At 46.7% G+C, this 24,451-nt stretch overlaps 1 protein-coding gene across 1 annotated transcript in view; it reads right to left on the bottom strand.

Annotated features, from left to right (window-relative positions):
• Positions 1-24,451, bottom strand: part of Pebp4 (phosphatidylethanolamine binding protein 4) — a 204,662-nt gene that overhangs the window by 70,781 nt on the left and 109,430 nt on the right. The window lies entirely within an intron of this gene.

Genomic DNA, 24,451 nt, shown 5'->3' on the forward strand with positions numbered 1-24,451 from the left:
AGGGAGACAGAGTCCCACACTAAGTGTGTCACGTGGCTTCTGAAAATCTCTGGGATGAAGAATAGGCTGTCGGCAAGTCAAAAAACAACAACAACAACAACAAAAACTCGGAGAAGCTGAGAAACTGGGGGAGGGGAGGGCTTCAGTTGTGGACACTGCCCTGAGTTCAGGGGACTCAAACCCTTCACTTTGCAAACTGTTAGGTTTGCCTGGATTGTCAGGGCAGCTAGTTAAAATGAAGGCAGATGCCCTGCCAAGACCTTCAGTCTTTCAGCTTCTAGTTTATGCCGATATACTGCCTCCCCCCTCCTCCAAAGACTGCAGTGCTATTTCTGGAGGACCTGGTATCTACACTTCCTGACATGACACTGGCCTTCCTTCATCCCTAGCACTGGATGTCTGTGCAGGTCAGAGGTGGCAGGCTGGTGCCTGAGACCATAGTGCAGTTTTGGGGTGACTTCTCCAGGAATATTGAGTCCTCTGGAGCTGATCTTATGCCCCAAGGGGAGACCAGTATCTGGGTGCTCCTGAGCTGGGCTTCTTTGGTTTCCCAAAAAATATGCCTTCAGTTTGTCAGGCATTTGCTTGAAGTGATTCTCCTTCCTTAAAATGGGTTTCCTCTTCTGTCCCCAGCTGGCTAACTTCCCAACTCAAGGTAACATACCATCTTTGCTGACCTTAGCTTCAAGACAAGGTGCAGTTGTAGGTGGCTTTGGCCCTTGTCAGCCTAGTGACTTGTGGCTTCCTTTCTCAGTCACCTGGACTATTGCAGTAGTTCCTGACATATTCTTGCTTCTACTTTGAGTCCTAAAACAGCTAGAAGAATCCTTCTAGAACCTCTGTAAATGTCTCCTACATCTGCTCCCATGCCCCAGTAGTTCCTGACAGATTCACGGGAAGAGCAGAGCTTGGATAGGCCTGCCTGCAATCTCAACTCTCTCATCTCATATCCCCTTACCCTGCTCTGAGCTTACTCTACTGAAGTCACAGCCTCCTAGCTCCACTTTGGACACCCAGGGGTATTCTTGCCTTAAGCCCTTTGCATTGGTTGGTTCTCCTCAGAGTCCTCCCAGATTTTTGTAAGCCTCATCCCTTAACTCTTCTACAGTTTTGTTCCAGCATGGCCTTCTCAGAGAGGCTCTCCCTGGCATGCACTGTAGATCTCACCTCACTCTGCGGCCCTGTTCCCCAGTAAAGAGTACCTGGTGATCCACCATAGTTTGCATTGCTTTTAAATTTTAATTTTGGTCGTGGTATTGGGAATTGGGCCTGGGGCCTTGTGCACACCAGGCAAACATTCTACTACTGGGCTATGTCCTCAGCAATCTGTACTTCTTATTTTGAAACAGGGTCGAATTAAGTTGCCCAAGTTGGCCTTGAACTCAGACTGGAAGCCACATAGCCCTCTTCCTGTCTCAACCTTCTGACTAACTGCAATTACAGGCCTGGGCCAATACCAAGCTGCATTGTCGCTCTCTCTCTCTCTCTCTCTCTCTCTCTCTCTCTCTCTCTCTCTCTCTCTCTCTGTGATGTATGCATATGTGGGCAGTTGCGCATGCTCAGGAGTTCACAGAGGGGACAGGTGAGGACAGTGGATGGCCTGTCACTTCCCGCCTTACTCCCCTGACACAGGGGAGTTTCATTAATCCTGAAAGTTGCTGTTTTGTGGTATGCCAATAAGCTTCTGGGAGCTCTCTGTGTCAGAGAAGCAATCCCCCGGCTGCAAACAGTTTAATGATACAAAAAGGAAAAGGTAAAAATTAAGAGCTTGGGAACCTTTCCCCAATCAGGAGAGCATTCAGAGAGGGTTTAGGTCATGCTCAGTGTTCCCAGGTAACCGCGACAGTAGAAAGATAGGCACAAGTTCAGCTATCACTCCAGACCTCCCCACCCCCCCAGCCCTAGAACCCCAGTCTCTGTTGCATACACCTCAAAGGTTTCTTTTGTTACTCTACATTACTGTGAGGGCTGACTAATTCACCCATTCACCCTCTCCTGCATTTATTCATCAGAGCCACTAGCCCAGACCTAGACATAGTTTCTCCTTGGGAAGACCCAAGGTCAATAGAGCATAGAAACCTTTGGGACTGACCATGACCATAGCAAGTGAAAGGCCCTTCTGTGAGGCAGAAGGAACAGGAAGTCAAGGGAGAGGGTCAGGGAAGGAGTAGACCAGAAGCTTTTATAAGTGGTAAAAAAGGAAATACCAAGACTATTCTTGGGTTGCTATGGCTGTCTAAAATTTTGGGACACTTGGGGTTATAGAGGACACAGCTGAGCTGGAGCCTGTCTTTGGAGGGTCTCGAGCTATCTCTGCAGGCTTCTGGTACAGTCCCCACTTTGTACATTTTACAGGCTTCTGGAGAAGGGGGAGTTGGCTCCTCTCAGCAAACAGACGGGGTTTAATTGCTGTTACTGTCAGTGTAGTTGCAAATATCATATAAAAAGGGCTTTTTGGCTAATTGTTTTTAGGATAAAAATTCAAGAACTATGTATAGATATTATGCATCCAGGGTTCTTTAAAGATCAAACTGTTTCGATTACCCTTAAACACAGTCTTTAGCACGAGGCACTTAGATGTGCAAGTGCCTGGGACGTGCAACGATTCCCCCAGGACTTTGAGATGCTAGATCAGTGTGATAAATCATTTTCTTTTGCTGTGGTTGGGGGGATGACATAGAGACAGCCAACACCCTTTAGTTGGCCAGAGGCACAAAAGAGTTAAGTCTATTAAGCTGGTAATTCACAGGGGTCCTTAGCCTCAGGCACTGGGTTCTTTCGGATTCCTCACTTTCCGTGCACATCCAAGGAGAAGCCGGATTGTGTGTGCTTCTGGGTTGGGATAGTGCAATGGGCTATAGTGTCCACTAGGTTTCTGGGCAGACCCAGGAATGTAGGTTGCGACAGGAGTCAGCCTGAGCAGGCGAGCCTCCGGCAACTCGCTTCCCTCACCTCGGCTTTTCTTCCCTCTCCCTGAAATGGTACAGTGAGATTTTCATGCTGCACAAATAAAGCAAATTCATATCTATTCATTGCCACCCGTCCTCATGTGCAAGCCTCTCAAATTTTAATTTGGGAGCTTTTAGAAAGGCAAATTTATTTGTGACACCATCCAAATTCTATTTTATTGGAATTCTATTCCCAAAGGATGCAGTTGACTCCTGAGAAAGCTGTGGGCTTCTCCTTTTGATATTTTCCCAAATGGCACACGCGTGTCTGTTTCTGTGTGTGTGTGTGTGTGTGTGTGTGTATGTGTGTGTGTGAATATGTGTGTGTGTGTGTGCATATGTACACATGTATGCACATTCACTTTTGGATTCTCTGCATATCTTATGTATAAACACATAATGCATATTCACAAGGCAGCTACAGAACTGTGTACACATACATATGTATTCATCACATATACGTGCAACATGGTGCAGACTCCTTGAGCCAATATTTAAGTTCTATTTAATTTATATAACAAACATTTAATAAGTACTTACAATTCATTAAGCACCATCCTAGGCCCTAGGCGTAAAGCAGTGAGCGAGTCAGATAAAAAAAAAAAAAAAGCCACAGTCTTGGGGAGGTGATGTTTAATTTTATGGGATTCTTAATAAAGGATTGCCAACGAATGTGAGGAAATATGTGATCACATCAGTGAGTGAGCTGGCTGTGGGTGATATTACAGACCAGTGGTCCCTATATACAGACTGGCCCTTCTGAGTGAAACAGCATTAGGGTTCCTTGCCATAGACAGCCTTGCAAGGCAACTAGGGCTTGATCCAGTGTTGATGAAAGAGCTGGGGCAGGGTTGGTGGGATGTTTCTATGGTGACCTGTGTTTTGTGCATGTATGTATGTGTACATGCTTTTGTGCATGCGTTCGTGCGTGTGTATGTGTGTGCATGAGTGTGCATGTGTGTGTGTCTGCATGTGCTTGTATATGTGCATGTGTATGCCTGTGTGTGTGTGTGCGTGTGCGTGTGCGTGTGCGTGTGTCTGTGTGTGCATGTGTGTGTGTCTGTGTAGGCCAGGGGACACTCTTGGATGCTGTTTCTCAAGTGCTATCTACCTTGTCTTTTCAGACAGTCTCTCACTGGCCTGGAACTGTTGAGCAAGACTGGCTGGCTGCAAGCCCCCAGGGATCTGCAGTAGAATTTCGGACGTGTGCTCTGTCACACATAGCCTTTTAAGCATGGATTCTGAGTTAAACTCGGTTTCTCATGCTTGTAAAATGGGGGCTTTACTGACTGAGCCGTCTCCTCCAGAAACCCTTGGGGACCTTTTACTTTTTAGCCAACAGTGGTACTGGATTGTGACTTAGGTTCTATCCCACCCATGCTGTCAGGCTTCCTCCTCAGTAAAGCCTTCCTTGCTCTTACCAGTTAGAACCAACATTTCTGACTTAGACGCTCCGCGTCTGTGTGATTCATCCAGTACCTGACATGCCTTGCCTTATTTAAGTATCAGTAACCCTTTCAAAGAGCAGTCAGGATTTCAGGATTCTGGCTCTGCCTGTAGGGCACTCTCAGTCCCAAGTCCTAGGACAGACACACCACCTGTAATTGCAAATGGAGTTCCAGGCTGAGGGCAGAGAAGCATGTGCAGGATGTAAGAAGGGAGGTGGTGGCAGGGAGGTAGGGCAGGGTGCGCTCAGGGCTTCAGCACCTCCTAAAAGAAGCCTCAGGGACCTTTCCTGGTCCTCCCCATCACCCCTGGAGCTGTGATGGTCATGTGCTCTGCTCTGCAGTTTAATTTTTTTAGACAGTACTTAAAATATGGTGATAAAAATACATATTATATAATATTTGGAAAAACATCTAAGCCCAAAGAAGAACATAAAAACCACTTCCAATTCTACAGCTGCTGCCTGGATTTGACTCTTAGGAACATGTTGGTGGGTATACTTTCCAGTTTCTTCTCTCGTGCATATTTTTTCATACATCCAAATGGGGTAGGTTCCATCTAATTATTTTTACTGGGCTGAAGTCACCCTGTGGGACAGAAACAGTGTGCTTTACAAATGTACCTATAGACATTCCCTGAGTGCCCTTTGATAAATTTGGGGTCCTTCCTTCCTTCCTTCCTTCCTTCCTTCCTTCCTTCCTTCCTTCCTTCCTTTCTTTCTTTCTTTCTTTCTTTCTTTCTTTCTTTCTTTCTTTCTCTCTCCTGATGGCATCTTGACATGTAGCCCAGGCTAGCCCTGAGTTTAGAATCCCCCCCCACTCTGTCTCAGCTCCCCACATGCTAGGATTACAGATATGCACAACCATGTCCAACATCTGTCTAATAACTTGTATTGGTTTTGTTTTGAAGGCCAGACTTGTACATCCCTGATTGGTCTCTAACTTGCTATGCAGCTGCTGATGACCCTGAATGTCTGATTCCCTGTCTCCATCTCCCCAGCACTGAGATCAGTGGCACACACATCTAGTTTAGGTAGCCCTGGAAACAGGAGCCAGAACTCTGTGTATGCCAGGAAGAAGTCTACCATCCGAGCTGTACCCCAGCCTACAGCTTACTAACCTCTAGTCTGCTCTTTCATTTCGCATTGCAATGTGACATAAATACCTTGTCTCCGTCCTTTTATTAGCTGCATACTGTTCCAAAGCTACTATTAGCTGCCAGTCCTCGCACTGGGTAAATAGGTCATTGCTAATTTTTAACCTTGTGTGTGTGGTGGGGATATTGGAACATTCTACTTTGTAACTAGTATAAGCCACCTGGCAGTGAATTGTACTGTCGACGATATACACTGTTCACATCCACCGTACTTAACATGTCTTATTTTATTTTGATATATACCACCTTTTTAATATAATTTTTGTACAAATTTCTAAAATGAGCCTTGGGTCAAAGCCTGTATACATTATAAAGGCATTTGACATTTGATGCATCTGGCAGTATTACCTTACAAGAGGGTTCTCAACAATTCATACTCCACTCCCACTGGTGACATATGAGAGGGTCCTGGGTATTAGTTAATTTTAAAACAAAGCCACATTCAAGCTCTGCCAGTTCAGTGGCCAAGGAAGATGATCTTGTTTGGCGTGCATTTCTCACTGTCTGTGTAGAGATGCTCATTTCTCGTAGGTTTAAACAGAATTTCCTGGGATGTGGGTGTGGTTCAACATCAGGGTGCTTATGAAATATTCATAAGGCTCTGGGTTCTACCCTATCCTCACCCAAATTATCCTATTTATGGCCTTTGCTGTTTTTTTTAAATCTAATGTTTTTCTATTGAGTGCTACAGTAGATTGATAACTGATACAATGTTTTGAGTGCCTACTGTGCCAGACACTGTCCTGAGCATTTAACCTCCTGCTCGTTTTGCCTTCCCACAGCCCCACTAGGTCTGTGTGGTACTAACACACTGTGATGGCTGTGTGTGTCTGTGACAGTGACATTTTGTCATCGGTACATTGGATTTTCCAAAGTGTATTTTCTTTTAATCGGCCCTTGAAGTTTTCATATTTATAATTTCAAGGTTTTACACAGCTGCGTAAAAAGTGTCAGTTCATTTTATTCTTTGATGATTTAACATTAAAATTAACATTCACATAGTTAATTTTGAATTTGTTGTGATTACAGGTTGAGAAAGAACTTTAATACTCTTATTGTTGTGCTGGGAGGTGAACCCAGGGCCTTCCATATGCGGGGCCAGCGCTCCACCAACAAGCTACAGACTTGGCTCCTCCTAAATGCTTTGTTTTGAGACACAGACCCAATAAGTTGTCCGGAGTGGCCCGAAGCTCATGATGTAGCCCAGGCTAGACCTGAACATGTCATTTTCCTGATTCAGCTTCCTGAGTGGCTGGGAAGGGGAACTGTTAGGTTCCTCTTCATGTGGGGATGAGTATTTTAGTTGGCTCCTGATCTCCCTGCTCCATCTCAAGGACGTATCTGTGACTCTCCTGCCACAGCGGCACTTCACATGCTGTGCTTTCCCAATACGAATCAATGTCAGCCAAACAAGTCCATCTGATCCCAGCCCCATGAGTCATCTTTTACAAAATGTTCTTGAATAGTCCTTATGAGTATTTCCCTCCTCTTCCTCTTCCTCTTCCTCTTCCTCCTCTTCCTCTTCCTCTCCTCCTCCTCTTCTTCTTCCTCCTCCTCTTCTTCTTCTTTCTTCATACTGAATACCTTAAGCTTCAACAGAAGCATCTTTAAAAATTTATTTTATTGTATATTATACATACACATATATTTCATTAGTTTTCTGAGACATTTCATAAAATTCTTCATATGTGTGTGTGTGTGTCTTGCCTACATGTATGTCTGTACACCATGTGTTCGTGGTGTCCATAAAGGCCAGAAAAGAGTGTTAGGTTCCTTTGAACTGAAGTTACTGATGGCTGTTAGCCACTGGATGGCTGGTACTAGGTGCTGGGAAACCTGGGTCCTCTGGAAGAGCAGCCAACATTCCTAACTGCAGAGTTCTCTCTCTCTCCAGTCTATAAAATTTATATTGTATTCCAATGAAATCAATGTTTATCAAACAAATTAATTCAGAAACTATCAACATATGAACTTTATCTGTCTGTATGTCTGTATCTACCTATGTATATGCATACATATCTATCTACCTACTTAAATAATCATGTATCTAACATCTATCTACACCTTCCAACCTTTCATTAGTTTTTTGAAACATTTCATAAAATTCTTCATATTTATTGGATATTTTTTCATTGCTGTTTCATACCATTCTAGTGTAACATATAAATGAATCTGCCGTGGTTTCTGGAGCAAGTATCAGTACAAACACGATGGTTTTGTGTTTCTAAGTGTTAAGGACATTTTCAGATGTGCACCTTAGATGTGGAGATGCTGTGATTTCAGAGCCTTTCTGTGGCTGAGAGGACCATTATGTGGAATGTTTACAATGGCAACAGCATCAGACAAATCCCACCTAACCCAAAGTTTACAACACAGTTCTTTCTAGGTGTTAGACACTGGGTACCCGTGTGTGGCTTTGCACTGTATGTTGCCAGAGACTGAGAGTCAGATGCAGCTAACCCAGAGGAAGGATTACAAGCAACCACCCCAGACTGGCAAGAGTACTGTGCCATTGGACTACGCATCCTCTAGCTTCCTGAGAAGCTAGAGGACGGTATGCTGTGTTTGTGTGTACGCATGTGTGTACTTTATTTCATTTCTCCATGGGGTTTTGAGTTTCTTGAGGATATTTAATACTAGCCTTCTACAGCTTCCTACAATGCCTAGCAGAGAGATGAGAAAGGAAGGCGTAGGGGATGGAGGTGTCTGCCTGGCCAGTCTTGGGTGGGTTGAGTTCCCTTTTGCTACCGAAACTATCAACGGCATGGTCAATAGTATGTAATAGAAAGAAGACTTCTCTATTCAGCATATGGTGCTGGCTTTGGGGAAAGGGTATATCTGCCATCACAGTTCCTATATCTGCCCCTGTGCAATCTAAGGAGACATTCTTGCCTAGGCCAAGAAAGAACTAGATAGTAATTCCTAATACTCCTGATGGTGATGGCCTTGGTGGTCATGTAGCCAACTCTTCATCCAAGCTGCTGGGATACTGAGGCCAGGGAGATGAGCAATCTCAATCAAAGTCAAAAATCTCATAGTAGGCAGGTTCATGGTCTCTCTAGAAGACATCTTGTGGCCTAAGCCAGTTTGAAAACTACAGAGCACTTTGCTATGGGAGAGAAGGAGGAAGAGGCTATTTGATGAAGGGGAAAGCAATGGAGGATGTTTGGAGGAAGGGAAGGGGGTTTGTGGATGGTGAGTAATGGTGTGTGGTCAATGCTGGAGGGTGTGTGATTATTGGAGGAAGCTGTGAGAAGACACCTCTGCTAGGCCTGTGCAATCAGAAGGACCTAGGTAAGAGATAGCAGTCTGTGAGAGGGACAATGCAGGCCGTGATGTCAGCCTGGCTACCCATTCTAAATGTGTCAAAGGCAATGCAGTCAGAAGTGGTACTCCAGACAGGATAAGTGTTGATGCCTATGTACACAGTGGAGCTCAGGGTACAGGGTTGGACATGCACCAGTGCAGGAAGGAGGCGAGCAGAGCCTTCCCAGGGGGGCTGGGAAACTGGGGCAAGCGCCCTGGAATGGCTAGGGAACAAGATAGCGTGGAATTGGGTGCTAAATTGTGCGGCACAGCTTGCGCTAAGTGGGAGGTGGCGGGGGGTGGTGGGGCAGGTCCTAGAGTCCCAAAGAAGGCACCTGAACAAGAGGATTCTGGATGATTTCAAAAGAGCAGTGTTCAGAGAGACAGGATGCAGGGTGAATTGGTCATGGGTTTTATCTTCTGTATTGTGTTGATGCTTTGATAACCTGAGGGGCGCTTGTTCTGGAAAGATGTCCCTGCCAAAGCTGCCTACTTCCTAGAGACTGCCTACAAGCACACCTGTCACGTACACACTAACCAGCCCCAAGCCCATCTCTTCCATCACTTCTTCTCCCTCATCCTCTCATACCTAGCCAACATTCCCTGCCCCACGCACCCTAGGGCAGGTACCAGACAGTTGGGACATTCTCCGATCACCCCAGAGCCCCTGATAGTATGCCAGCTCATCAGGGCTAAGCTTGCTAGGGCTTGCTTGCCCTCACTTTGCTCTTTTCCTGCAGAAACCACAGCAAAGGCTTCAGGCCACACTCTTCTCTGCCACCTCTGCTTCCTGACACACCCTGGGACTTCCCCATGGGACTTTGAATGGCACAGCTTGGCAAGTCTCCTTCTCTTGAAACTGAGTAATAAAAACTTCTCTCAGTGACATTGATCTCTCCATGTCATGCCTATAAATTATGAACTGGGTGCCCTTGGAAAGAAGGGAGGAAGGGAGGAAGGAAAGGGAGGGAGGGAGGGAGGGAGGAAGGAAGGAAGGAAGGAAAGGGAGGGAGGAAGGGAGGGAGAGAGAGAAGGAGGGAGGGATGGAGGAAGGGGGAGAAAGAGGGAGGAGGGAAGAAAGGATGGAAGGCAGGCAGGCAGGCTACTATAACTTCTAGAGGCCACTGTTGTAGAGGAAGGAGAAGATTTTGCTGGGAGATAATTTAGAGTAAAATTCTGCTCTTTGCTTTGTGGCCAGGGCCTCTGGGTTTGCTCTTCTCTAAGTGGCTCATGAAATATTCCCATTTTGTGTATTGCCAAGTTGAGTCTGGGGCTTGAGTCAGCTCACAGCTTCTCTCTGTGAATGGTCCTTTCAGCCAGGCCTTCAACTGTGTTGTTTTCATGTCACTAAGAAGCTCTAAAGCCAGTGGGAAAGAAGATTCTGGAGCTACAGATGAGTGGATTGGAAAGATACATACATACACACACACATACATACATGTATCCATCCTTTTTTTTTTTTTTTTTTTTTTTTTTTTTTTTTTTTTTTTTCGAGCTGGGGACCAACCCAGGGCCTTGCGCTTCCTAGGCAAGTGCTCTACCACTGAGCTAAATCCCCAACCCCACATGTATCCATCCTTAAAGTTGTGTCCCTTGCTGGGGCCAGACCAAACTCCCAAGTGCCAGGTTTTGCTTTCTAAATGGAGAGAGGGTGAGAGCTGAGCTACCAGGGCTGACCTTCCCTTTTCTTCTCCATTAGTCAGACCCAAAAGATGGGTCCCATGGCAACCCTGGTGATCTACCTAATCACCCCCTAACCTTAGGTGACCCACCAAACATGAGCTGGAGGGTGGCTTCTCTCATTTCAGTAATGTTGGGGCACTAGAGACTAAATGCTAAGACCCTTCCTTCATTGTGGTCCACACTACACTTATAGGTTGAGTGATGTTGGATATCAGTGTCTTTCTTCATGGGTATCACCTAATGAGCCTGAGGCATCTACCAGCTCTGGAGATCTAGAAAACCATAAGGCAGGGAAGAGCCAATCAGTGGTGGCAACCTTGTCTCAGTTCCAAGGCATGTGTTAAAGCTCTCTCTCTCTCTCTCTCTCTCTCTCTCTCTCTCTCTCTCTCTCTCTCTCTCTCTCTCTGTCTCTCTCTCTGTCTCTCTGTCTGTCTCTGCCTGTCTCTCTCTCTCTCTCTCTCTCTCTCTCTCTGTCTCTCTGTCTGTCTCTCTGTCTGTCTCTCTGTCTGTCTGTCTGCCTGTCTGTGTGTGTCTCTGTGTGTGTGTGTGTGTGTGTGTGTGTGTGTGTGTGAGGTCAGTGTAGGGTGTCCTCCTCCACTCTCCACCTCATCTTTTGAGACAGGGTTTCTCACTGAACCTGGGTCTTACCAATGAGCCAGACTAACAAACTCTTTTGTTAGTCTGCCTCCTCATGCTGGGGATTAAACACAAACACTTGATCCACTGAGCCATCCATATCCCCTACCCTGGGGCTCTTGACCCTTTGCAGCAAGGAAGCAAAGGATTTCCCAACTTCCAAGAGTCCTTGCAGGGGATGCAGTGTCTGCTAACCTGGCTCCCTGATAAACAACCCCTTGGACTACAGAGGATCTACAGCATGGCGCCAGAGTCCCTGAGGCAACAGTTGGATTTTCACTAAGGAGAGGAGCCAGGCTAGGGCAGGTGGCATGCTACCTGGAGTAGTGGAGTGTCCTGTCCAAGGAGGGGCTGCAGAGGGCAGCAGATGTGTGTCTTGAAACCAACACTCACAGCTCAGGAATTCTGAGGGAAAAGACATATTTCTTCTTAACACCAAGAGCTGAATGTATGGCCCTTTTCTCTCTGTCCATCCCAACCCTACCTGACTTCAAAGCCCTACCCAACCTTACTTCTTCCTGGCCTACCTGTCTACCACAACTTCTCAGAGGGCCAGGATCTCTGTCCTGATCTTTCCTCAAGCTACAACCCCCCTCCTACCCCTGTCTCCAAAGCACAGAATGAGGGGGGACAACCCAGGCAATTCTGTTGACTGATGAAACCATACTGAGGAAAGGTTAATGTGGGAAAAGCCCCCCCTTTCTCCCCAGAAAGGAGGCAGGTCATAGTGGGGAGTGCTGAGGGTATACTTTCCATGTGAACTTAGGTGATCTCATGGGAACCTGGCTTCAGCCCTGTGAGGTGCCTGGTAAATCTGCCCTTACAAATGGGGGCTCACTGAGGGACATAAACAGACAGTCATGGACCAGTTACATGGACCAAGTCTACTAAATGCCTGTATTCCCACTCATGCTACTGAACTAAACTGCTGCCTAGGGCAGAAAGGGCCCTTCTTCCTGGCTATTCTCTCCAGAAACACCTGTTTCTAAGGACCGAAGGCCAGGGGACACAAGCAAGGTCTATACAAAAGCAGTGGGAGAAGGAAGAGGGTCATGGCTGGAGCTCTGGGCACCTGCAGCCTTAGGGCCACTTTCTAGGAGACAAAGATTTCGTGGCAGCGGGAGGGGACTGAGGAGGGTGCTTATTTCTTAGGGAAGGGGGTGCAGGACCTGAGCTTACCTCCTCCCAGAAGCAGTTTTGTACAACAAATATAGACAGGCACCCACACGTGCAGTGCACACACATGCACACATATGCAATCCATGCCTCCCCACCCGGAGCAACGTGGCTTCCCAGCCACCTCGACTCTCCCCCCACCAAACCCTGTCTCCCTCCTACCCTATATGTGCAATCTTGTGAAAACTCCACCACTCTTAAGGTTAATAAGGCTCATTTGCTTAAGATAGCACCTGTTTCTATGGTGACTCCTGCCACCCAGAATCTGTTCATCAACGGAGACAAGAGAACAGTGACTTCCAGCCTCTTTGAAAGGAAAGAGCTGGTTCTTAGTGAAAGGCTTGATAGGCCAGCAGCCCACAGGGCTCTGTGAATTTGTCCTTCCACCCCTGTCCGAGCCCCCCCCCCACCATTCTGAGGGTCTGCTGCTTCCTCCCCAGGAATACTGAGGAGCTCTGAACTGACCTCCTTCTCTCTTCATCCTCTTTCCCCCTTTCCTCTTTGTCATCCTCTTTCTCCCCCTCCTCCTCTTCATCCCCTTCTCCATCTTCTTCCTTCCTCCTACCTCCTGCTCTCTGAGAAACAAAGACCCCAGTGAAAGAGGGCACTGAACTCGGGGCCACTTGTTCTTCATTCTCTGATCTCCACACTGGATCCATTGGAGTTTGGGGGGCCTGGGAGGTGGGGGGCAGGCTAACTGGTGAGTCCTAGAATGCTCCTGGGTCGCTCTCCTCAGCCTCATTGTCACAGTCTAGGCCTCTCACCTTAGCAAGTATGAATTCCTGTAGCTGCCCCCAAATTGTACCTCCTAGCTGGGACCTTACCATGTCCAATGTAGCCAGGATGATGCTGGCCCCACTCCCACCCCCACCCCTACCCCCATCCCACTTCTCCCAGATGAAAGATGTTCAGGCCCCATTCTTCTCTGTGGCCTGCCCTGGTCTTCTGGTTAGTAACTGAGGTTTGCAGCCCTGGCTGGCCGTAGTACCAATCACCAGTTGCAGATCATGGGGGACGTAGGTTCTCGGGCAGGCAGGTGTGACTAACGCAAAGTTCCACTGAGGAGCGGCTCACCTTTTATAATACGTAAGAGTGGCTTCCGGGTTCTCCCTCTCGCAATGCCACTCTCCCGGGTATTTGGAAATACTCTGCAGAAGGGGAGAACTTACAGCTTGCTTCGTGTGTTCTGAGACCCGGGAGAGGAGGCTGTGCATATCAACAGAGCTTCTACAGAAATATTACAGGCTCCTTTGTAGGGCATTGGGTCCAGGGCTCTTTATTATGAGAGCTTAGTACCAGCACCAAAATCCACCGCCTGTCTCAGTCTATAAGGGAGAGCATAGGAGATCCACCCAAGAGCAGAGTCTACAGGAATGTCACCCACCTGGCAAGTGGCCTGGCAGACAAACCTCCCGAACACTGCTCCAACTCGAAGTACCACCCAGTACCCATCAAGATGTGGCTGACTCGCTATGGCTTCCAAGGCCCTGTGTACACCAGCCTCTCTGCCTTTCATCTCCTTTCTGAGTGAACTCAGTGTCCCATCAGTGTAGGTTCCTGCTCAGCAGTGTCTGAGGCCCACACTTGACTGTTGATCTAACCCAGTCTCCTGCTCAGCCCTTCAAGGCAGCGTCTCCTTAGACATCTGCAAGGGTAACTCACTTCCTCTCCCCAGGCAGCAGGACCTGGCAGCAAGCACCCTGCATGCCTTACTATTCCAGGCTCTTGTGCCCTTCTGGGACCTGAGATTTCTATGAATCTCCTATTTGACATCCCCACAAGGAGATCCAAAAGGTCTTTGTTTCAGCGGAGCTTGTCTGAGTGTCTCCATCTTAGTAAATTGTACCCAAATCTAGGAGCTTCCACTGGGTTATCCTTCACCCTTGTTTTCTTATCCATCAGCAGGTCCTGATGGCTCAAGACCTCATGGAAGGTCCTGAAGCTGTCCCCTCCATGTCTTCTACTCTTGTCTCATAGAACGCTACTGTCATCTTTCCTGAAAGAACAAAAGTGTCTCTTGGGGCTACCTGCTGGCATGGCAGACATAGAAAACTTTTAGAAATGCAAGCCTGGGTTTTATGATAATTATTTATTTAGTGATTGATTGGTTGACTAAATGTCTTGCTATGCTGCCTTGGCTGGTCTCAAACTCTGGGCTCAAGTGATCTTTCTGTCTCCTATAGAGAGAACTGTAGGTATCTGGCTTTGCACCTAGCTTCCAGGCAGTTAGTTAGTTAGTTAGTTTGTTTCTAGTTATATTTTTATTTATGTGCATGACTGTTTTGTTTGAATGTTTGAATGTCTGCCTGGTGCCTGAGGAAATCAGAAGAGTGTATCTGAGCCCCTAGAATTGGTGCTATGGACCATTTGTGAGCTGTCATGTGGGTGCCAGGAATTGAACTCAGGTTCTTTTTCTTTTTTTTTTTTCTTTTTCTTTTTCTTTTTGGAGCTGGGGACCAAACCCAGGGCCTTGCGCTTGCTAGGCAAGCGCTCTACCACTGAGCTAAATCCCCAACCCCTGAACTCAGGTTCTTTAGAAGAACAAGTGCTCTTAACCATGGGGACATGGGAGTTTATAGTCTCTGGCTAAAGCCCTCCTATACTCCATGTGTTAAAATCCTTGCCCTGTCTGGGTGAAGGCCTTGCATTGGTATTTCTCAATTCTGGTGCATCTATTTTTTTTTAAATTCCTTTCCCTTTTTTTGTGGAAGAACACTTTATGTGAGTTTATCCTCTTGAGTTCTAATACAGGATTGTAAGCTAGGTACTGGAACTTAGTCATCTTGCATAACTGGAACGTGAGGGCTGTTCTGTGACAGCACTTCTCCTGCCCCCCTTCACCTCTCAGGTACATTTACCTGGGGAACCTTAAAAATAAGTGTATACCTGAGCTCTACCCACCACCCCCAGCCCCATGACTTTGATGTAACTGGTTTTGGGTGTGGTTTCCAGGGGTGCTGGAATGGGTGGTAAGGACATTAGGACCTTCATTGTTCATGCCTCTCTCACCATCTCACTGACTCTGTCTCCTGAGCACTTGCCCTGGACCACGAGCTCCAGCCACAATTACATCCTTCCTTTTCTGCCTGGGTAAGTGTTCTCTTTATCTGGTGACCTGGTGACCTGGTGAGCGTCTATTTGGCCCACAGGTCCAAACCTCTGGGGAGTCTGCTTCCAGCCATCTTTCTCATTTCCCCAGGGTTCTCAAGACTCCACCCTACCCCAACACTTCCCACTCCGCACCAGTCATTATTTTTCTCCCCAGGTCTCTGTCGCCAGACATGAAGCTCTTTAAAAAGAAGGAATCTGCCTGCATTTGCTTGCAGATGACTGAATGGAACCTATTGCCCAGGATGTTCTGAGCACATGATAAATGGATGGGTGGATGGGTGGATGGGTGGATGGGTGGATGGGTGGATGGGTGGATGGGTGGATGGGTGGATGAACAGACAAGGTTTGACCAGTTCAATCATGAGCATCTTCAATGATCTAAAGAGACTTTTTCTGATACAGCCTAAGATTATCTTAACTGTCTTAATGCCTGCATTATGGTTTGACGTTCTATTATTATCTGAAAATTCAGATTTAAATTAGCTTAGGAATTAACAACAACTCTTCTTGATCGTTCTCTTCATGAACCTCTGACATGCCAGATCTTCCCCATTCTGAATGAGCAAAGCTGATTTTAATTTAAATATAGAACTTTATAGCAATCTCTATTAAATCATTTTTTCCACAATGAGGGCCCCTACTTCCTGTTTGTCAAAATCAACCATTTTATGCCACTCATCACATTAACCACTTCTTGAAATTTTGTGTCATCTACAAATACGGTGGCATGCTATCCCTAAAAACAGAACAAGACAGGACTTGTGCTGAGACTGTGTGGCTTGACAGCCAGTGATCTTCAGAACTGGTTTGTCAATGAGCCACAAAACCATATCAGGTCACAGCCACTGCAACCAAGTCCCCACTCCTTTCTCACAGGCTCCAAGGATGGGTTTAAGCCTTCTCCAGTCAAGATGTCTTATGCTTGCTTATGGCTCCCTCCTGTCCAAGGGACCAGTGTGCCAGTGAAGACATTGGAGTAGTCTGGAGTGACTGGCTTTTATTGAACCTTTGTGGACTCCTCTTGTTGAGTTTCTCCAACTGTCTGCCTGTTAAATGCTTTTTGAATTTTGATGAAGATTGGCTAGAGTGACAGACGGCTCAGTGGTTAAGAAAGGACACTTGCTGTTCTCCCAGAGGAAGCTGGGCTCAGTTCCTAGCCCCCACATCAGGAGCTCATAGCCACCTATAATTCCAGTGACAGAGCGTCACCCTTCTTTTTGGCCTCTGAAGGCACCTGGGTTCCTGTACACACACATACATGTAAAATGGAGTAAATAGAGATTTCTTTTTTTTAATTTTTCAATGAAGATTGCTGTGACAGCAGCTTGAGTTCAGGAGATGGTGCTGTCCTTTCCCATCCTGGAGAAGGTTTCATGATCTTAGCTCTTCCGGGACCCCGAAGGTGTAATCTGTCTGGAGGTCCTGAGGAACTTAGAGCGTCTTGTATTTGTAGACTGCAGAAGAACTTGTAAGATGAAGGGACAAAGCAAGTGATGGTTCACAGAGGCTGTGACAGACCTCTGAAAGGCCTGGGGACACCACAGACAGATCAGCAGGAGGCTGTGTAGTCTTTAAGAGCAGGCCTGAGCCTAGGGAGATAGTAGAATATGGCTTCCAATAGGAGAGTGGTCGAGTCATGTTTAGATTTTTAGAAAATTTTAGTCCCTGCCTCTCAACCCCAGGAGCTAACTTCCTGCTACTGTGACTCTTGGACTTGTTTCCATCTTCTGAGTCACTGCCTCTTCCCTTTCCTTTTTTTGTGTCAGTTCCCTGGGTCACCCATGTGCTTTGTTTTAGTGACAAGGACCTTACTTTCTCTTGCAGTAGACATTACGTTTTTTGGGTACTTCAAATTCTTAGAAATTTCCTCCTGGTATCAAGTATTACTTCCTGCCAAATATCACCCATTAGCCCTTCCATTGCTCAGTTGGGCCTGCAGGAGATCCCTGCCTCCTGGTGAGGTCTCCAGAGGTCTTTAAAGACAGCTACACTGACTGTTTTCTGGGGTCGCACTAGAAGGCTACCCTCTTTCCCCCTCCTTTCATGATTGCTGATCTGAGATGGTCTGTAAACAACCTAGTGGTGGTGTTGGCTGGTTTCTTGGGGGTTGGTGACCTAGCATCTTAGGGAAGGGTGGCCAGGGCAGAGGATCTTCATTCTGGATGTGGCATCTACCTTGATGCTTTCATTCATGAGATCCTGGGAGCATTCAGAGCGTTTTCTACCAAAGCCCTACTCCCACCCTCAACCCTAAGAAGCACATGCTACTGGATGTCGGTTAGAGCTCCCCACTCCCACCAGTTTGACTCAAATTAGGAGTATGTAAAAGAGAACTTAACTGAGAAGATGCTCCCATCAGACTGGCCTTGTAAACTAGTTTCTTGGGGACATTTTCTTGATTAATTGATGGAGGAGGACCAGGCCCATTGTAAGTAGTATCATCCCTGGGCAGGTGATGCTGCATGGTATAAGAAAGCAGGCTAAGCTGGCTATGGTAAGGCAGTGAGTTGCACTCCTTCATGGTCTCTACTCTGCCCTGAATTCTCTTGGTGATGGGAGTGTGACCATAAGTCGAGCAGATCCTTTCCTTCCATCACAAGTGGCTTTTGGTCATGGTCTTTATCACAGCAATGGAAACTAGAACACATAGGCTAGGTGACTGAAGCCCAGGGGACAGTGACAAGCACGGGTCTCTTACATTAGGACAGGAAGAGATTGGGGCCCTGGGTGAATAGTTGGGTTCATCGCACAGCTCTGATCAAGAAGCAGAGCTGAGCCGCTGCCTTTCAGAGCCACTGGAGCTGGAGAAAAGCAAGATTGTGCGTGTGCTGTGTGTGTGTGTGTGTGTGTGTGTGTGTGTGTGTGTGTGTGTGTGTGTGTGTGTGTGTGTGTGTGTGTGAGAGAGAGAGAGAGAGAGAGAGAGAGAGAGAATGTTTTCTGCCTGCTCCAGGAATTCTCCTGGATGGCAGAATTGGTTTCCATAACGACTTTCTGATATAAACATATTTGATAAAAATAAGTTAACAGTGGAGCTGTGGTAAAGCAGATTCTCGGAATGCAGAGAGAGAGAGAGAGAGAGAGAGAGAGAGAGAGAGAGAGAGAGAGAGAGAGAGAGAGAGAGAGAGATCCTTGAAGAACTGAAGAACAGTGTTTTTGTTCCCCTCCCTCTCCTACTTACCATAGACCCACTGAAAACCTTTCTCATATTCCTATGTGTACAAGCCCCCTTTCTCCCTGTGTGCCTTGCATTCTCTCTCTCTTTCTCTCCCCCCTCTCTCCCCTCCATCCCTCCCTTCCTCCCTTTCTCCCTACTTCTCCTTAGTTACCTGAAGCACTGCAGTATGTATGGGATAATATGATAAATTCATTTCCAATTCACTGCATTATCCCTTGAATATTTTAATGACTCATTGAATGGAGTAAAAAAAGCTATTTCAAATGAACAATTATGCTGCATTAGTCTAAGGACTGATTATATTTAAACACTGCTCACATGGATAACAGGACACAGCGACCTCAGCATAGGAGAGCTAATTTGGCTCTTATCTCTAAATAATTTTACACCGCAAATTACCGTGAAAACCTAAAGGGCTTTAAAAACATTCATCAAAAGATAATATTCCACTTTGTAGCAACATTTTATTTAAATTATTTTGAATGGGACTGAAGGCATCTCTGGGGTAGGGCAATGGCAGCTGAGTTGGGGACTGTGAGGGATAAGAATCTGGCGAGGGGTTCAAAACAGAAGTGGGAAGTGTTGGGGAGGAAGGGCCTGCAGCCTTGGTCCAAGAAGTACAGGAAGCGCTAACACTGGGGGTGGGAGAGGCCTCGTTGTATCCAGAGATCAGATGTTAATCACCAGAGACTGTGCTATAGGACTGACTGCTCTCAAACATGCCTGGTGGCACACGCCTGTAGTCCTAGCACTGTGGGTAGGAAAACTGCAATTGCAAGTTTGAGGGTAACCCTAACTACAGAAAGAATCCCCCCTCTCTCTCTCTCTCTCTCTCTCTCTCTCTCTCTCTCTCTCACACACACACACACACACACACACACACACACACACACACACACACACACACATGCACACACACACATACAGACACACACGGTAATAATAAAACAGCCCCCAAAACATTAATAAATAAACAACAAAAAGGAATTACTTATCAATCCCATCTATTCAATTTTCCTTCATCATCTCAATCGGTGGTCCTGACAAAGATAACTTGTTCTGCTTTTTGTTGTTAGCTAGGCTGCGGTTATAAAAAAACAAAACAAAACAAAACACATTCCATAATTATTTATAGGTGCATGTGTAAATTTCCTGTGTGGGGTCTGCTGCTTGGTTTATTAGGAATGAAGACAAAATGCTACTTTCTATGGGGCTCTTTCTAGGAAGGCTTCTCCTCTTCAGTATTTAATCTCCTTCTTCCTCACTCCAGCCTTGGGGAGGAGTGGACCCGGGTCCATTCTCCAGTGGAGAAGCCAAATTCTCAGAGGTGTCTGCGGCCATGAGCACGTGGGAATATATATCTTAAATTTTTATTTATTTGATATGTATGTGCGTGCATGTGGAGGGCAAAGGGCAAGGCTGGCTGTCCCTTTCAGATGCTTTTTTTAGAGAGGTTCCTCATTAGCCTGGAATTTAACCAAGTAGACCAGAAGAGCCCCAGGGACCTTTCAGTCTCTGGCTCCTCGGTGCTGGCTTGCCCTTAAATCTATTTATTTTTCCACACATGGGTTCTGGGAATTGAACTCAGGCCCTCTTGTTTCCAAGGCAAGTACTTTATCAATTGAGCTATGTCCCTAGCCCCAGTGTGGCTCTCACTCAAACACATGCCGACTGCACAAAGTCAGCTAATCCTGGCTCTGTTTGTTGGGTTTTCTATTCACCCTATTCATTGAACTTACTTAGAGGTCCTTTAAGCACACACACACACACACACACACACACACACACACACACACACACACACAACCTCTTATTACAGAAAAAAAAATCCAACCCTATAGAAAAGCAGACGGAATAATGACCCCTTAGAGGTCCCTTTGATTCAAGTCAGAATTGGCTGCCATTTTATGGCTGCCAAAGGTTGAGGGCATGGAATGAAAGCGGGGAACGTGAGCTTGGCGGCTCCTTTTCTTTCTTAAAACAAAAAAGACATTCAGGACAAATGTTAGAATCATTGACTGTTTCTAGGAAGATTTTCTTTTTTGGAAGGGGAAAAAAAGGGTACTCTTGTCTCCTTAATTATTCTTCATATTCTTTGTCACCAATCACGATAGTCTTTGTGGAAAAGCATTCGAATACCATCTTCCTGTGTTTAATATTCTCATTAACAACAAAAAAAGGAGTCTAATGAAAATATCTGTATGAAAAGCCCTGAGTGTTAATTTCATAGACAAATAAGACAAGGAGCCAATAAAGTCTTCTCCTTTAGTGAATGATGTGGGCTAATTTGACGTGTCAATTGGGCTTCAGTGGAACTGAAAAGCATCTGTAGAGAAACCTGAGGGCATCCCTCCCCCCACAACCCCCACCCCTGGGAAGGAAGATGCCATCTCACTGTGTGCTGCTGGGAACACTCCTTTGTGTTTTAAGGTAGCAGGCATCTCAGTACCCAGGCCGAGCTAGCCTAGAAGTCTGTGCAGGTCATCCTGCTTCAGATTCCGGAGTGTTGGGATCACAGGTGTGCACCACTAAGTCTGGCTATGATTAGAAATCTCTTTTACCCAAATGAGAGAGTTTCAGAGAGGTACCTTTGCATGACCAGGTTGCAGGGGGCGCGGGGGGGGGGTTCCACCTAGTCCTGTTGGGCTGATGGGAACTGACAGGTAAAGGAATTGCTACCCAAGCCTGTCCCTGGACCCTCATAATTCGTCCCTTCTGCAGGACAGCATCTTCCTGAGTTTCATTTGCATGTGTGACATGAGAGGTAACCAGTAAGGAACCATGGCAGTAAGAATGTAGCTCCCAACTGTGCTGTGGGTTTTTTACTTTAAGCATTTTACCTGAAGTAACATATATAAATATCATTTCAACAGTGCAAGGCAGAGTCCATAAATATTTCCACTTTACAGGTGAGTACACTGAGACCCAGAGAAGTTACCCAGATCATACAGCCAAAAATGGTGAATGTTGGATTTGGGCTAGAGCAGACTGACTATAGGGTCATTGATGTCAACCACTACAAGGACTAATTCTGTTTCTGGACTTCTTTCTGGTCCTGCTCTTTATTTAGGATGCCCACATGCCTAGAGTCTCCCCCTAGTCTATCTAGACCCTGTGAGCCTGTCTTTAGGGTGTTTGTGGGGAGGGGGCTACAGATGTTCCCCACATTACTAAGAATTGATTTCTATACTGTCCTGGTTTGGACAGCCATTCAAAACATTATGTCTGCTGAATGGCTTCTGTGGCCATGCCCTGGCCCTATGTATGGTTATATCTGGCCACCTGATACCAAGGCCGGCTTTTAAGTTCCTCCAGTTTTTTCTCTATGCCCACTGAGAACCAGAGGGCCACTGTTGATCCGTTGGCAGTGACTTTACACCACATGCCTTACTGGTGAGTGTGTTTGGGTGTAGTTGGGTGGGTGTTGGTGGGGTATAGGTTTATGAGGTCTGAAGTACAGACCAGGGATATGTTCCATACCAAGGCAGCATTCCCCAGGCAGTGTGCCCTAGAAGCCTCCATCCATCCAGGAGTGAGCTGGAATTGAGGGAAATGAGGCACAGAGATTGTTTTCCTTTTACAGAGGGGACACGGTGATCCACCGACATGATGTGACTAGTGGGCATGTTGAGACCCCACAATGACGTAGCATGGTATGAATGGTGTAGAGTCTGGTGCACACATCCAGCCCCTGCAGCTACAGTCACGGAACCTCTCCAGCCCTGCTCTTTCTTTCTTTTTTTTTTAAGGGACAATGCTAGTGCACAAAGCAATTGAGGTTTCAACAGTTTCCAAAGTGCTTTTACTTGAAGACTGCCCTAAGAATGGATGATGTCAGCCATCCCAGCCTGGGCACTGCAGCCTTCTCCAACCTGTGAATTACTCTGGACCACTTGGTCAAGGTGGAGACCATGTTATCTGTGAGTCTGCAAAGCTCTTCCACAGCACAGCGTGGGGAACCATATGGGGATGACTCGGTTCTCATCCAAGAAACTTCAACTTTGTCAGGCAGTGATCTGCCTCTGTTCCCTTGAGCTTCCAGTTGCCAGGTGATGGGCCCATCTCCACTGAGGTTTGTGGATATCACAAATATTGTGGGCCCAAGAACGTACATTTCTCCAAGGTTGATACCTTAATGTTCTGTGTGAACTGTAAGTTAGAGAACAGGCGTCTAGGCTTGGCCAGAACCCGCACTCTCTACTGCTCTTCCTTTGCTTTCCTCTGGGATCTGAGACCTGAACCCGCTTGGCTATGCTATCTTTCTGGCTTGCAGAACATGAGGGCAGGTGATGGGGCCGGGAAAGCCACAGCTTCCTGCCGGGCACCCAGAAGAGGGAAAGTGGGTGGTGATGTGACTGAAACCTGAGCCTCCTCTGGGCAAAGGGGAAGTGAGGGCCATGCCCGGGCAGGTGGCTTTGGTTAAGCTCTGTGGCTTAGCAGCCTTGCCTGACAGCTGCCACCTGTCACCTGCCACCTGCTGTGTCTCCGAGCAGGGTATCTGGGGTAAATCCTTGTTCACAGGGCAGAGCTGGGGTAAAGGCTGTGTCCTGAGTGAGTATCAGGGTGATGGAGTGGGCGGGATGGAAGTGGCAGACAGCAATGGAGGTTGTGTCACAGACCCAGGGCTGTGAAACCACTCTGCTCATATGGCTTTCCTTCTGGCCTGAGAATCCCTACTGGAGCCCTCTCACAGGAAACTGTGAGTATATGTGTGCATGCGTTGTGTGTGTTATAAATATATGGGGCGGCGGGGGGCGGCTATGAATGTAACCTTCTGGCAAAACTTCTTCCTTGGGCTTCCACCCTAAGAATGTTACCCAAGTCTAGAGAACAATGCTCTAGAGGGAGACCGGTCTGACAAGTGTCCCAGCCTTTGGTGTCCCCTTCTGCTGTCCCTGCCCTACACCAGGACCCTTCCTCAGCCATGCCTCTATGCTAATTGCTAAATTCTCCCACAGTCTGCTCAAGGAAAAGTGCTCCATTGCTGCTTAAGAAGCCCCATCAGGCAGCTCCTAAGGAGGGCTGCCCCCCACCCTGCTGCCGCCTCATTCCTACCAAGAGTCCTGGTGCTGGGATATGGTTGGTTGCCAGGGTAACCCTCCCTTCCCTACCTACTCTGGTTTGAGAATCTTCCCCTCGTCAGGAGTCAATAGCTAGTTTAAAATGATGTCCCTGCTTCTGCCCTGGGCTCTAGCAGTCAAGACACTGGCCTTTGCAACTGTGGTTTTCTCTACATTTTCTAGAGTGTTCATCATGGGATCATGAGGATGGCCACAGAAAGTCAAAGAGTACGAGTCACACATCGCAGAGCAACAGCAGATGTCTGGTCTCTGAGCTGGGAAACAGCTCTTAACTCAAATTCAAATTTCATTTCACCAGTTTCTATTATCTTATAGAGCAGAGGCCTTTCTACAGTCTTTGTAAAACCCACAGACTGTCTGGGCACAGAGCCCGAAGGCTATGGGCTAGCATGGATGTCTCCAAAGTATACTGCTGAGCCATTCATGAATACCAGATTCTAGAACTGAACAGAACTGGGAAACACATTTACTTTATATGCAGTTGGGCGTCTTATCTGAAGATTCCACATAGTCAGATTCAACCAAAAGCCAACTTAGATAGATAGATAGATAGATAGATAGATAGATAGATAGATAGATAGCTGACAGACAGACAGACAGAATTATATCTGTGAGCATGGGTAGGCATTACTTTCCTTTCATCAATTCCCTAAATAATACAGTACCACAAGCTATTTCTGCAGTATTTACATTGTGTTAGATGTGATAACCATCTAGAGATGATTACAATGTGT

Source organism: Rattus rattus, chromosome 12, assembly GCF_011064425.1.
Source record: "Rattus rattus isolate New Zealand chromosome 12, Rrattus_CSIRO_v1, whole genome shotgun sequence".
Lineage (NCBI taxonomy): Eukaryota > Metazoa > Chordata > Mammalia > Rodentia > Muridae > Rattus > Rattus rattus.